A 14,741-nucleotide genomic window follows, 5' to 3' on the forward strand; every position below is an offset into this window, starting at 1 on the left:
GCGGGTAGTGGTTCCATCACTGGTGTTTTCATGTGCCCCTGGGCCCAGATACAGCCACAGGAGCTCTGGCAAGCACTGAGGCAGGTGAGAGGTGCCCCAGCATGGGCTGAAGAGGGAGACCGATGACCTCAACCATAGCCACACCTGTACGCAGCAGAAAGAGACCCAAACAACGCAGTGTTGGTCTCATGAGTGTCCTCCGACTACTCCAAGCCCTTTCAGACCTGCCGCATGGAGCAGCAACTGCGACAGGGCGGTCAGTGGTCAGAGGATGACATCAAAGATGAATACTTGAAGTGAGACAAGACCCAGGATACATGAAGTGGAACATCACTCTGGATATGAAGTAAGATGAGACTTTGACACATGCAATCTGGATACGTGGAGTGAAAGGAACTTTGGTCACGTATATAAAGAAACTCTGGAAGGCCATGAGTTGCTTGAAGAAGACTTGGTCAGTATCGGATGTCACACACCCTACACAACCTAGCTGGATTGGTCTCAGACCACGCAGGCAGCATGCCCTACACAGCCTGGGTAGGCAGGTCGCGGACCATGCTAGAGGTTCCCCACACAAGTAGGCAGAGCTGAGTCAGTTCTACACATCACGCACCCAAATAGTCAGCCAATGAAGACAGGTCATGGACCACGCTGGTGGTTCCCCACACAGAGAAGATAGGAGATGAATGGAAGACTCCGACAAAGCCTGTTCCAAATGTACCCTGCACAGCTGATAAAGGCCAGGCAGGGCCACGCTGGTACAGATAGGATAAATAGAGTTCATTTGTGAAGTGGAGGCAAGGTGCAGACTCCGAAGATCCAGGCGAGGTTTAGGGTTTGAGGGTTGCCTCTCCGATGAAGGTTAAAATAAGAAGCTGGAACCTCTTGGAGACTTGCGCTGCCAGGACAAAGATGTACCAGATAAAGAAGACATCAAGATGAGACATCTGGAGACACTGAGATGATGAAGACGAAGACGTAGCGTGAGGACATCACAAAGACACAGGATCCTACATATAACAAAGTGCCTTGAGAAGCAGATGACAAGAAGTCCTAAGGAGGACTGGCTCCTTGCAAAGGCAAGGAAGGAATGAAGACAAAACCTTTTTATAGGCAGAAGAGACGACTCCCTCGATGACATCACTGGTGGACCTCCTCCCTCACTGTTCCTTTAAATATGGAAGGTAGAGCCAGCCTTGCCCCCTAGGAGGAAGCAGTACAGGACCCTGGACAGCAGCCCTGCTGCACAGGAAGATGTGGAGCTGAAGCAGGAGCTGAAGATAGGCCTCAGGGCAGGCCCCGATGTCCCAGGTGGCTTCCTGCTGCTGAAGATGAACCAGAAATGGCCTCAGGACGCAGGCAAGGCCGGGGATGCAGGCCTTCTCCCTTTGCTGGATCAAATGTAATTGGTGGCCTCCGGGCCACATGGGGATGCTGTAGACGGCTCCATGCCACAAGGGGAAGTGCCAGCGGCCTCTGTGCTGTGCAGGATGTCACAGCATGGCTCTTGCCGTGTGTGCAGTGCGTTGGCAGCCTCCGGGCCGCAGGAGGTTAAGCAAGCGTGGCTCCAGCCACGTAATAAAAGCAGCAGCAGCCTCCAGACTGCTAAAACGAAAAAAAAAGAAGGTGGAGAAGCAGAATCGCAACAGAAGTATATCTGGTAGTCAGGATGGTGAAGGGAAGAGTGGAGGTAAAGACTGCTACAGCAGTAATGCATGTTTCAAGCATGTCAGGAGGAAGGGCAGGAATGGAATTGTAAGACAGAGGAGAAGAGGAGGACTTGGAGGGTGACAAGGAAAAATCAGAAATCCTGAACATATATTTCTGTTTAGTATTCACTGAAGGGATTGGGGGACCGCTGACTGTTGACAGAAGTATGGATGGTAGATATTTTATGGGACCTGCCAGTTACTTGTGACCTAGAGACAGGATGCTGGGCTCGATGGACCTTGGTCTGACCCAGTATGGCTGCTCTTATGTACTGCACCATTTACAGACAGAGGAGTTGTGTGAAACTAGCAGAACTGTAAGTAGACAAAGGCCTGGAGCCAGATAGTATACATCCTAAGACATTACGGGAGCTCGGGGCCACTGAAGCATCTGTGAGATGGGAGTGACCCACAGCACTGGAGAATGGTGGATATGTTCTCTCTTCATAAATGAGAGGCTGGTTAGTCTTACCTCAGTGCTGGGAAATTAATGGAGACTTTACTGAAGAAAAAGTAATGAAGCATCTTGAATCCAGCAGCATGCATGATCCGAGATAGATTGGTTTTATCAGAGGGAGACTGTCAGACAAATCCGATCAATTTCTTTGATTTGAGGACTAGAGAATTAGATGAAGGGCGGGCATAAGATGTGGTTCTCTTGGATTTCAACAAAAGCTTTTGATACAGGCCAAATGGTCATGTCCAAGAAAGCACCGGAAGCTGACCAGGTGCTGGACATCAGAGATGAGCATGTCCTTGTGGTGCCCATGCACTACAAGGTGAACTTCTGATTCAGGTCCAGATCTGGATCCAAGTTCACCCCCAGTCCTTGCCCTAATCCATCTCCTGCCACCACCCTTGAAAGCCCTGGTCTGCACTCAGAAGTACGACTAAGGCCTCCTTCTGCCTCACAGAAACATGTTGGCAGAAGGAGACCACATGGCATATCCTGTCTACCCATCCACAGCAACTACTCATCTTTCAATCCCTACCACTCCCTCCGCAGATCCCCCTGGGCTTGTCTCACCTCACTGCCTTATCGGTTGACTCAGCTGTGTTGCACCAGGCATGCCCAACCATGGCACATCCCTCATATCACCTGACAGGTACAGACACACATATACAGATGTCTTTCACCCACCCTAATATCCGGTCATCATAACCATCCCACCTCCACCCCCCTACTGCACTGAAGACTTATAAGTAAACTGAACTGCCTGGGGGTGGAGTAATAAGACATCAGAGGGTGGTGATAAATGGAATTCACTCAGAGGAAGAAAGATGGATTAGTGGGAAGCATCAGAGATTGGTCCCGGGGCCGGTTCTGTTCAGTATCTTTGTGAGTGACATTGTGGCGGGGTTAGAAGGTAAAGTTTCTCTTTTTCCGATTAGACATCCCTGAGGAACAGACAAAATGAGAAGTAATCTAAGAAAGTTCAAGGAGCGTTTGAACATTTGGCAGCTGGGATTCAATGCCAAAAATTGCAGAGTCAGACATATGGGATGCAGAAATCTGCGGGAGCAGTGCATGAGGGCAGGGAGAAATACCTGTAACAAGTATTCTCCGAGGACAACAGGTGTTATCCTCACACATGGGTGACATCATTGGATGGAGCCTGGCCGAAAACTTTGATCTCAAAGATTCTAGAACTTTCAAACATGCCCTACTGAGCATGTGCAGCTGTAGTCATCACCCTGCCCTCTAGGCAGAGTCCTTCAGTCCATGATATAGCTAATACATGGAGAAACCAACTCCCAGGGGAGGTGGGTGAGTTTCGTGAGGACTAACATCCTGCTGTCCTTGGAGAACAGCTGTTACAAGTAAGCACCTCTGCTTTCTCCCAGGACAAGCAGGGTGGCAGTCCTCACACATGGGTGATTCGCAAGCTATAGGCTGTCTGAGCAGGACAAAGGGGGAAATCGCACAGTGCTGAAAGCACCACCTCTCTCCCTTTTGCCTGTAAGGCAGCTGACCCACAAAGGGGTTTAGGTGGGAAAAAAGTTGGGTTCTACAAAAAGAAAAAACATAGAAAAGACTGAGACAGAAAATTCCAATGCGTAAGAGAGGACTGATGCGAGTGCCAGCAAGAAACATACTCCACATCATGGAAAACATTACAAGCAGGGTTTCAGATCAGTAAACCTGACAACGGCAATAGGTTTTGAACCTCCTGGACAGAGGAAAAAGTCTAGAGATGCAAACAAGAGAACTCTTGGACGAAGACCACATAGTTTCCTTCAGTGTTACAAAACAACCGAAAAACCAACTGGGACCCGAGAGCTCTCCAGAAAGAAACTGCGGTCCACTGGCATCTGAAGGACAGAATGCATCTGCAGAAGTATGCCCCATGTTTGGCTGATAGGCACAATGGACAGAAAAACCCAAGTAACGCTTGGAAGAAAAATCATCAGCAACAGTAGGGTCTGTAAAAGACCCTACATGCCAAAGCATCAGACATAGCTGACCACGCAGGACAGCATCAAGAGTTTCGGGAATGAAAGGCAATTCTTGAATGGGATTGCTAGCTCAAACCCCTAAGCAGGGAGATAATTTAGGCCTGAAGTTCACCCATACTGCACCTTGTCAAGGGCAGGGCTATTCATACTGTCTACAGAATAGTTCAGGTGAACGGGAAGGCACTTTGGACAACCCAGTGAAGTGAGAAAAGCTAAAGGCAGTACTGGTCACAACTTGGTGAAAAAATAGGGAAAAGTAGTGTATCACTCCCCGCAGATATACAATAAGATATACCACGAATGCTCTAGCTTTTCTTCCCTTCCCCTCAATTGCAAAGACCGAGCACCACATGCTAGAGTCTGTGGCTGCACGCTGCCAAAAAGCAATCACAGAATGTGTAATTGCGCCTTCCTCGCCAGTGCTCCCTAGCACCTTATGGTGCTAAACAAACAAGGAAGCTGATACCTTGACACAACAATGGCAGAACCTTAAGAACATAAGAACATGCCATACTGGGTCAGACCAAGGGTCCATCAAGCCCAGCATCCTGTTTCCAACTGTGGCCAATCCAGGCCATAAGAACCTGGCAAGTACCCAAAAACTAAGACTATTCCATGTTACCATTGCTACTAATAGCAGTGGTTATTATCTAAGTCAACTTAATTAATAGCAGGTAATGGACTTCTCCTCCAAGAACTTAACCAATCCTTTTTTAAACACAGCTATACTAACTGCACTAACCACATCCTCTGGCAACAAATTCCAGAGTTTAATTGTGCGTTGAGTGAAAAAGAACTTTCTCCGATTAGTTTTAAATGTGCCCCATGCTAACTTCATGGAGTGCCCCCTAGTCTTTCTATGCACTGCACCAATAGAGAGAATGCTGCCTGCCAGTGCTCTCTCCGCTTGGAGGAGTAGGTGACCCCTGCCATAGCCGACCATGCATGCTGCACTCCACTGTCTCACTAACTCTCAATGGAGTGAATAGGAACAGTGTGATGATGGTGTCCCCGATACCACTGGGACTCTGATTATGGCATGGTGTGGATGGCATTCTATGGCATTGTCCCCCTGTTATCCCCAGTACCTGATAACACTCCAAGAGGCTGAACACAGTCCTTGAAATGGAGTCGGGAATGGCACACTGTCATATCCCTTATGGAATGGTGACTGACCATTCCCATGATGCTCTGTGGTGGTGTCCTGCAGCATCCGACCGTGTCCATTGGTGACAGCGCCTGTGGGGCCCATAGCGCTCTCACACTCATGAATGATGGATTGCATCAATGGCACCAAACAATGCTGCACAAAGGGCTGCAACAGCACTTGACCATGTCTTGACCAGTTTGATGGTATATAGCTCCATCCCTGGTGCCTCAGGTGCCTGTGGACATAGACAGCTCGGTGGCACCAATAGAGACCCTGGTGCCCCAAGGCACCAATGGACCAACAGCACCGAGGATGCCAAAAGGCGCCTGCAGGCGGAGGTTCTGCAGCCCCAACATGCCTCATCAGTGCCCAAAGGAACTGATGACTGCCAGCATCATCGATTGTTCCCCTCGGCTCACCTATACATCAGAGGGTGTCAATGATGGTGTCCCTCGCCAGCAGCCATGGCTGACGATAGCTTCGACAGCAACCCTAGTGCTCATTAGCACAGATGGTGCATGAAGCCAAGCAGGGGCTCCAATGCCCCCCTCGATACCCCCCGATTCCAGTGGCTCAGGACCCCTGAGATCATCGGCATCCATGGTTCCCAATAGCCATAGGCCAGTGATGGGACAGCATGATGCCCATTGGTGCCTTGTCTGGACACCGCAAAGGCGCCTCGATGGCACCGGACTACTGCACCTGGAAGCCTTGGCACCCCAGGGTTTCTTGGATCGATGGCTATCTCGGCACTCAACAGCACCAAGGTCGTCCAAGGCCTGAAACCCCTGTCGCCCGAAGGCTTCAGTGGCACTCAAGGGCTCTCAGAAGCCCTGGCAGTCGATGCCTCAAAGGCGATCAGGGCACTGAATGGCGATCCCTGTTCCTCGTCAATGATGCTCGACATCATTGAGAGTGGTAACGAATGGCATCACTGGCCAACATGCGCAATGGCCTCCAAGGCAGCCCTGCACTTCGATGACAATGAGGGTATTGAGGCCACTCCGCAGTGCGATGGCATCAAGGGTGGCCACGGCATCAAGGCCACGCACCACAATGGCATAGAGAGAGGCCACACACACACCTCGATAGCACAGAGGGCGGTTCCAATGGCGTTGAGGGGGACCATGGCACTCGATGGCAGTCCTGGTCCCCAACGCTGTCCAGACTGCGACACTAGAGGTCGGTGCTGCTGCTCTGCCGCATTGAGGCCCAAGGCACTTGATGACGCTAAAGTCGATGTCATTCCTCTGGTGCATCGAGACTCTATAGTGCCCCCCCCCCCCAATGCCTTCAGCACAGAAGGCACAGACAGCGCGCTCGAAGCATACACGGCGCTTGATAGTGCCCACGTGGCCCTTAAGGCACCAAGAGCGATCTCACACCTCCATGACATCAAGAGCGCCCCAGCACCTCGACAGCATCAAGAGTAACCATAGCGCTCCATGGCAGTTCTGGTCCCCTACGCGGTCCAGACATCGATGTGTCAGACCAGTAGTGCTCTGGTAGTGTCAGACCAGTAGTGCTCTGGTATGTCAGACCAGTAGTGCTCTGGTAGTGTCAGACCAGTAGTGCTCTGGTATGGGTGTGCACAGGCAACTGTTACTGGGCATAGCACCAAAGGTGCAGCAAGAGTGCTGCTTGCCCAGGCTCCTGCTCACCCTCTCTCACAAGGAGACTGCACTGCCATCATAGGCAAGCAGGGGGGGGAGAGGTTATATCTTCCAGGGCTCCTGCCCATGGAGACTAATTCCCTTGAATGTGAGGAGGATGAGCTCTCTCCCACACAGGAACGGTGTGGTCCTCGATCTCTTCACTGTCCGAATCTCCATTGATGCCGATCAGTCGATGAAACAATATTGAAATCCTGCCTGGGTAGAACTCAGGTGACTCCCCAGGCTCAGTGGCCTACACGGATCACACAAGGACTGCATTCTGTCAGTCCTGGCAGCACCTGACAAAGGTACAAAAACAGTCAGAGCAAGGAGAGGACACAGATACCAAACTGCAGATTAGGGATGTGAATCGTTTTAGGACGATTAAAATTATCGTCCGATAATTTTAATATCGTCTTAAACCGTTATGGAACACAATACAATACAGATTCTAACGATTTATCGTTATAAATCGTTAGAATCGTGAGCCGGCACACTAAAACCCCCTAAAACCCACCCCCGACCCTTTAAATTAAATCCCCCACCCTCCCGACCCCCCCCCCCCCAAATAACTTAAATAACCTGCGGGTCCAGCGGCGGTCCGGAACGGCAGCGGTCCGGAACGGGCTCCTGCTCTGAATCTTGTCGTCTTCAGCCGGCGCCATTTTCCAAAATGGCGCCGAAAAATGGCGGCGGCCATAGACGAAAAAGATTGGACGGCAGGAGGTCCTTCCGGACCCCCGCTGGACTTTTGGCAAGTCTCGTGGGGGTCAGGAGGCCCCCCACAAGCTGGCCAAAAGTTCCTGGAGGTCCAGCGGGGGTCAGGGAGCGATTTCCCGCCGCGAATCGTTTTCGTACGGAAAATGGCGCCGGCAGGAGATCGACTGCAGGAGGTCGTTCAGCGAGGGTTCCGGCGCCTCGCTGAACGACCTCCTGCAGTCGATCTCCTGCCGGCGCCATTTTCCGTACGGAAAATGGCGCCGGCCATACGCGTATGGCCGGCGCCATTTTCCGTACGAAAACGATTCGCGGCGGGAAATCGCTCCCTGACCCCCGCTGGACCTCCAGGAACTTTTGGCCAGCTTGTGGGGGGCCTCCTGACCCCCACGAGACTTGCCAAAAGTCCAGCGGGGGTCCGGAAGGACCTCCTGCCGTCCAATCTTTTTCGTCTATGGCCGCCGCCATTTTTCGGCGCCATTTTGGAAAATGGCGCCGGCTGAAGACGACAAGATTCAGAGGAGGAGCCCGTTCCGGACCGCTGCCGTTCCGGACCGCCGCTGGACCCGCAGGTTATTTAAGTTATTTGGGGGGGGTTCGGGAGGGTGGGGGATTTAATTTAAAGGGTCGGGGGTGGGTTTTAGGGGGTTTTAATGTGCCGGTTTTTCGATTTTTCGATTTTTCACGATTTTTCACGATATTTTACCCCCCCAAACGGCAACAATATGATTCCCTCCCCCTCCCAGCCGAAATCGATCGTTAAGACGATCGAGGACACGATTCACATCCCTACTGCAGATGCAGTATTTATTTAATAAGGGATTGTATTAGACTCTGCCAGGCTTCACAGCTACTAAGGCCGCCATGCAGCTGGCAGACAGTGGAAAGAAGAGGAAAAATAAAATAAAATTACCATAAGGAAAGGGAAATAAAAACAGCTGCAGCTCTGGAAAAAAATCAATTTCAAAAACTGAGGAGAGAGCAAAGCTGAACACTGTGACACACACGGATCCTGCGACCACCTGGCTCCGTGGAAAAAAAAGAGACTGAGGGACTCTGCCTGGGGGGGGGGGGGGGGGGGGGGGCAGGGTGATAACTACAGCTGCACATGCTCAGTAGGGCTTGTCTGAAAGTTCTAGAATCTTTGAAATTGAAGTTCTAAACCGGGCTCCATCCGACGTCACCCATGTGCGAGGGCGAACATCCTGCTTGTCTGTGGAGAAATGGATGTGCTCCAACAAGGAGACCTGGAGGTGATTGTATCAGCTGATCTCAAGGTAGTGCAACTGCGCGATAAGGCGGTGACCAGAGCCAGAGAGGGGGGGGCGGAGCCTGCACAAAACAAGGGGGTGATAATGACTCTGTAGGGGCGACGGTGAGATCTCATCTGACACATTGTGTCCAGGACTGGAGGCCTTACCTCCGAAAGGATAAAGGCAGACTGTACCAAAAGCCTTAAGGACCTAGATATGAATACTCAAGAGGAGAGAAGAGATTGGGGTAGGAATATGACAGAGACATTCAATACCTCAAAAGTTATAAATCAAACTTTTACTATAGGAAAGAATGCTCTAGAAGAAAGGTCATGGTATAAGGATGAAAGGAGAGTCTCAGAAGCAACATCAGGAAAGCCTGGGACAAGCACAGAGGTGTGAAGATGCGAGGGGAAGCGACTGGGGGCTGTGGCATTGCCCCATGAATGAGACTGGGAGGATGGGTCTCCCAGTCCTTGCTTCTGTTTCGATGTCCTCGCATTGACGGGGCGTGCTGGTTGTACGATCCACTGAAGCCTCCCTCTGCCTTCTGCTCTCCTGCCTGCCTTTGTACTCGTGTAACCCCACAAAATTTCCAGCAATAAGTCCAAAGTTCATTTGCCTCAATCTCATAGGAGTCTCCTGAGAGGTGGGAGGAAGCAGATTTCCTGATTGTCACCAGAGTATTGAATACTGCCTGCGGCTGCTCAGACTTCCACGGGCTCATCTGGTTCTGATCCGAGCAGCACCCTCCCTGCTGGGAAGCACCATCATAGAAACTGGTAGCCTAATCCAGTTTTACATCACCTTTTTAATAGGATTATTTGTTGTGATTTGTTCTGTTTTCAGTTTTATATCATCTCCTTCTGCATATGATTTTTAATCTGTTTTATGTTGTATCTTTATTGCAATTATTAGTTATGATATCTTGTCTTGATTTCTGTCTATGGAAAGGTGAATGATATCTAGAAGATGATTGACTGACATGGTCAGCTGGTACATGGGTTCAGAGGTCAGCTGCTCTCCATTCCACCCCGGCTCTGAAGAGCACACAGCACATAAGGATTGAAGAACCAGCAGTCATTTCCTGGGAGTTTGCTAATGAGAGGAATGTTCTGGTGTTGGTAGGATCTTTGCTATAGTGATATAACTGCTATACATCTCTTTGTATCTTCATGGCATGGAGGAGCCATTCACAGTCCCCTCTATAAAGCCCTTTTTTTCAGGGACATTTCTGATAAGTTACTGGCAAGAGGTCACACTTTATAAAGTAACTTCTATATAAACTATTCTATATAAACTGAAATCTCTAAATGTTTTCCCAGAGACAACACAGACAGAATGCATAGCCACCGCTGGGGTGAAAATGACTGACTCCCAGAATCCTGTGCTGAGTTTGGTTCTCATGTTAAGAAGCTATGTTACAGGAATCATAGCCCCCAGCATGGCAGAGAGATGACCTTTTACCAGACTGGTTCAACAACCAAGTAAGGAGTGGGTACCAGACGTAGTCCAAGTGATGTCACACACAGTCCTCCTCTAGCCATAGCCAGTGGTGGGATCTGACTGGATGGCTTCTGCCATGTCTGCACATATTCTGTGGCCAGGCTAGCGTACCTAGCATCTCTCAGGAGGGGAGGAAAGCTCTAAAACTCTGCCACCTCCCCTCCCATCAGGGCCTGATGTGAATGAATAATGCCAGGAAATCAGTTGGTAAACTGCAGCCCAGACTCAGCGATCCTCCCCCTCTCCCAGAGGGATGAAATGTAAGTTAATTCACTGCAGAATCTGAAGTTCTCTCTCTAGCCCGCTCGCTCGCTGCCAGGAACCTGCAGACCAGCTGCTTACTGAGAGACTGATGCTCTGACCTCCCACCCACCCAGAGAGCAAAAAGGCTCAGAGTAAAGGGGTCATGCCAACTGGTACAATAAAACATTACAGAAACTGGACAGAAAAGGCAAGAAACTGTGCTCGACGCCTACATTAAAAAAAAAAAAAAGGCTTCCACCTCTGTGCTACAGAGCATCCCACAGGTGCACACACTCTAACTACACTCTTCACATTTTTTTTTTGAAATGAAATGTTTTATTAAGACAACAGAACAGTAACATCAGGTCTCCAGCATGTGGGCACTCCAGCAGCACATTGAAAAAAATTATCAATACAAGTTGTACCCTTCCCAACATTGTGAAAACATGGTAAGACAAAATAGAATACCAAACCATACACATATATATGGTATGCAGGAGCAGCATGAAAACATCAATGTGTTAATAAAGCCTGAGTATAAAAGAAAAACATAAGTCTGTGTCACTTTTTTGGTAGAGCATAAACCTTCATCACACTCTTCACATTTGAAGTATTTTTTGCCCTCAAAAGGAGCATGTGATGTTACTGTGAGGGGTGCGGGGAAGGAGCACATGTGATGTCACTGTGAGGGGTGCGGGGGAAGGAGCACATGTGATGTCACTGAGAGGGGTGCGGGGGAAGGAGCACATGTGATGTCACTGTGAGGGGAGCGGGGGAAGGAGCACATGTGATGTCAGTGTGAGGGGTGCGGGTAAGGAGCACATGTGATGTCACTGTGAGGGGTGCGGGGGAAGCAGCACATGTGATGTCACTGTGAGGGGAGCGGGGAAGGAGCACATGTGATGTCAGTGTGAAAGGTGCGGGGGAAGGAGCATGTGATGTCACTGTGAGGGGTGCGGGGGAAGCAGCACATGTGATGTCAGTGTGAAAGGTGCGGGGGAAGGAGCACATGTGATGTCACTGTGAAGGGTGCGGGGGAAGGAGCACATGTGATGTCACTGTGAGGGGTGCGGGGAAGGAGCACATGTGATGTCACTGTGAAGGGTGCGGGGGAAGGAGCACATGTGATGTCACTGTGAGGGGTGCGAGGAAGGAGCACATGTGATGTCACTGTGAGGGGTGCGGGGGAAGGAGCACATGTGATGTCACTATGAGGGGTGCGAGGAAGGAGCACATGTGATGTCACTGTGAGGGGTGCGGGGGAAGGAGCACATATGATGTCACTGTGAGGGGTGCGAGGAAGGAGCACATGTGATGTCACTGTGAGGGGTGCGGGGTAAGGAGCACATGTGATGTCAGTGTGAAAGGTGCGGGGAAGGAGCACATGTGATGTCACTGTGAGGGTTGCGGGGAAGGAGCACATGTGATGTCACTGTGAGGGGTGCGGGGGAAGGAGCACATGTGATGTCAGTGTGAAAGGTGCGGGGGAAGGAGCACATGTGATGTCACTGTGAGGGGTGCGGGGAAGGAGCACATGTGATGTCACCGTGAGGGATGCGGGGGAAGGAGCATTTGATGTCACCGTGAGGGGTGCGGGGGAAGGAGCACATGTGATGTCACTGTGAGGGGTACGGGGGAAGGAGCACATGTGATGTCACTGTGAGGGGTGCGGGGGAAGGAGCATGTGATGTTACTGTGAGGGGTGCGGGGGAAGGAGCACATGTGATGTCACTGTGAGGGGTGCGGGGGAAGGAGCATGTGATGTCACTGTGAGGGGTGCGGGGGAAGGAGCACATGTGATGTCAGTGTGAAAGGTGCGGGGGAAGGAGCACATGTGATGTCACTGTGAGGGGTGCGGGGGAATGAGCATGTGATGTCACTGTGAGGGGTGCGGGGGAAGGAGCACATGTGATGTCACTGTGAGGGGTGCGGGGGAAGGAGCACATGTGATGTCACTGTGAGGGGTGCGGGGGAAGGAGCATGTGATGTCACTGTGAGGGGTGCGGGGAAGGAGCACATGTGATGTCACTGTGAGGGGTGCGGGGGAAGGACCACATGTGATGTCAGTGTGAAAGGTGCGGAGGAAGGAGCACATGTGATGTCACTGTGAAGGGTGCGGGGAAGGAGCACATGTGATGTCACTGTGAGGGGTGCGGGGGAAGGAGCATGTGATGTCACTGTGAGGGGTGCGGGGAAGGAGCACATGTGATGTCACTGTGAAAGGTGCGGGGGAAGGAGCACATGCCGCTGCCCATGCTGCACCTTTTCAGTGGTGGGACAGGGCATGTTGAAAGGTGGCTGGGGGGAGGCAATGTCACTGTCTGTACTGGAGAAGTGTGTGAGGAATGCAGGCTTGGTGGGGGGGAGGCCAGTGTGTATATGTGAAGCTTGCACTGCTGCTGCCTGTGCTGTACCTGTTCTGTGGTGGGGCAGCGTGTAGGTGTGAAGCTTGCACTGCTGCTGCCTGTGCTGTACCTGTTCTGTGGTGGGGCAGCGTGTAGGTGTGAAGCTTGTACTGCTGCTGCCTGTGCTGCACCTGTTCTGTGGTGGGGCAGCGTGTAGGTGTGAAGCTTGTACTGCTGCTGCCTGTGCTGCTCCTGTTCTGTGGTGGGGCAGCGTGTAGGTGTGAAGCTTGCACTGCTGCTGCCTGTGCTGCTCCTGTTCTGTGGTGGGGCAGCGTGTAGGTGTGAAGCTTGCACTGCTGCTGCCTGTGCTGCACCTGTTCTGTGGTGGGGCAGCGTGTAGGTGTGAAGCTTGCACTGCTGCTGCCTGTGCTGCTCCTGTTCTGTGGTGGGGCAGCGTGTAGGTGTGAAGCTTGCACTGCTGCTGCCTATGCTGCACCTGTTCTGTGGTGGGGCAGGGTGTAGGTGTGAAGCTTGCACTGCTGCTGCCTGTGCTGCTCCTGTTCTGTGGTGGGGCAGCGTGTAGGTGTGAAGCTTGCACTGCTGCTGCCTGTGCTGCTGCTGTTCTGTGGTGGGGCAGTGTGTAGGTGTGAAGCTTGCACTGCTGCTGCCTGTGCTGTACCTGTTCTGTGGTGGGACAGCGTGTAGGTGTGAAGCTTGCACTGCTGCTTCCTGTATTGTACCTGTTCTGTGGTGGGGCAGCGTGTAGGTGTGAAGCTTGTACTGCTGCTGCCTGTGCTGCACCTGTTCTGTGGTGGGGCAGCGTGTAGGTGTGAAGCTTGCACTGCTGCTGCCTGTTGCTGCTCCTGTTCTGTGGTGGGGCAGCGTGTAGGTGTGAAGCTTGCACTGCTGCTGCCTGTGCTGCTCCTGTTCTGTGATGGGGCAGCGTGTAGGTGTGAAGCTTGCACTGCTGCTGCCTGTGCTGCTCCTGTTCTGTGATGGGGCAGCGTGTAGGTGTGAAGCTTGCACTGCTGCTGCCTGTGCTGCTCCTGTTCTGTGGTGGGGCAGCGTGTAGGTGTGAAGCTTGCACTGCTGCTGCCTGTGCTGCTCCTGTTCTGTGACGGGGCAGCGTGTAGGTGTGAAGCTTGCACTGCTGCTGCCTGTGCTGCTCCTGTTCTGTGACGGGGCAGCGTGTAGGTGTGAAGCTTGCACTGCTGCTGACTGTGCTGCACCTGTTCTGTGGTGGGGCAGCGTGTAGGTGTGAAGCTTGCACTGCTGCTGCCTGTGCTGCTCCTGTTCTGTGATGGGGCAGCGTGTAGGTGTGAAGCTTGCACTGCTGCTGCCTGTGCTGCACCTGTTCTGTGGTGGGGCAGCGTGTAGGTGTGAAGCTTGCACTGCTGCTGCCTGTTGCTGCTCCTGTTCTGTGGTGGGGCAGCGTGTAGGTGTGAAGCTTGCACTGCTGCTGCCTGTGCTGCTCCTGTTCTGTGATGGGGCAGCGTGTAGGTGTGAAGCTTGCACTGCTGCTGCCTGTGCTGCTCCTGTTCTGTGATGGGGCAGCGTGTAGGTGTGAAGCTTGCACTGCTGCTGCCTGTGCTGCTCCTGTTCTGTGGTGGGGCAGCGTGTAGGTGTGAAGCTTGCACTGCTGCTGCCTGTGCTGCTCCTGTTCTGTGACGGGGGCAGCGTGTAGGTGTGAAGCTTGCACTGCTGCT

The 14,741-nt window shown here is 51.9% G+C and overlaps 1 long non-coding RNA gene across 2 annotated transcripts in view; it reads left to right on the forward strand.

Annotated features, from left to right (window-relative positions):
- Nucleotides 1-11,040, forward strand: part of LOC115074273 — a 36,595-nt gene extending 25,555 nt beyond the window's left edge. Inside the window, exons 1-2 of one of the 2 annotated variants that reach the window (XR_003852214.1) lie at nt 9,806-10,065; nt 10,267-11,040. This is a non-coding gene — a long non-coding RNA (uncharacterized LOC115074273). Of the gene's footprint in view, nt 1-9,805; nt 10,066-10,266 lie in introns of those variants that run through there. The other variant, XR_003852215.1, reaches the window with a different exon arrangement.
- The last annotated feature ends 3,701 nt before the right edge of the window (nt 11,041-14,741 follow it).

This window comes from Rhinatrema bivittatum, chromosome 12, assembly GCF_901001135.1.
Source record: "Rhinatrema bivittatum chromosome 12, aRhiBiv1.1, whole genome shotgun sequence".
Classification (NCBI taxonomy): domain Eukaryota; kingdom Metazoa; phylum Chordata; class Amphibia; order Gymnophiona; family Rhinatrematidae; genus Rhinatrema; species Rhinatrema bivittatum.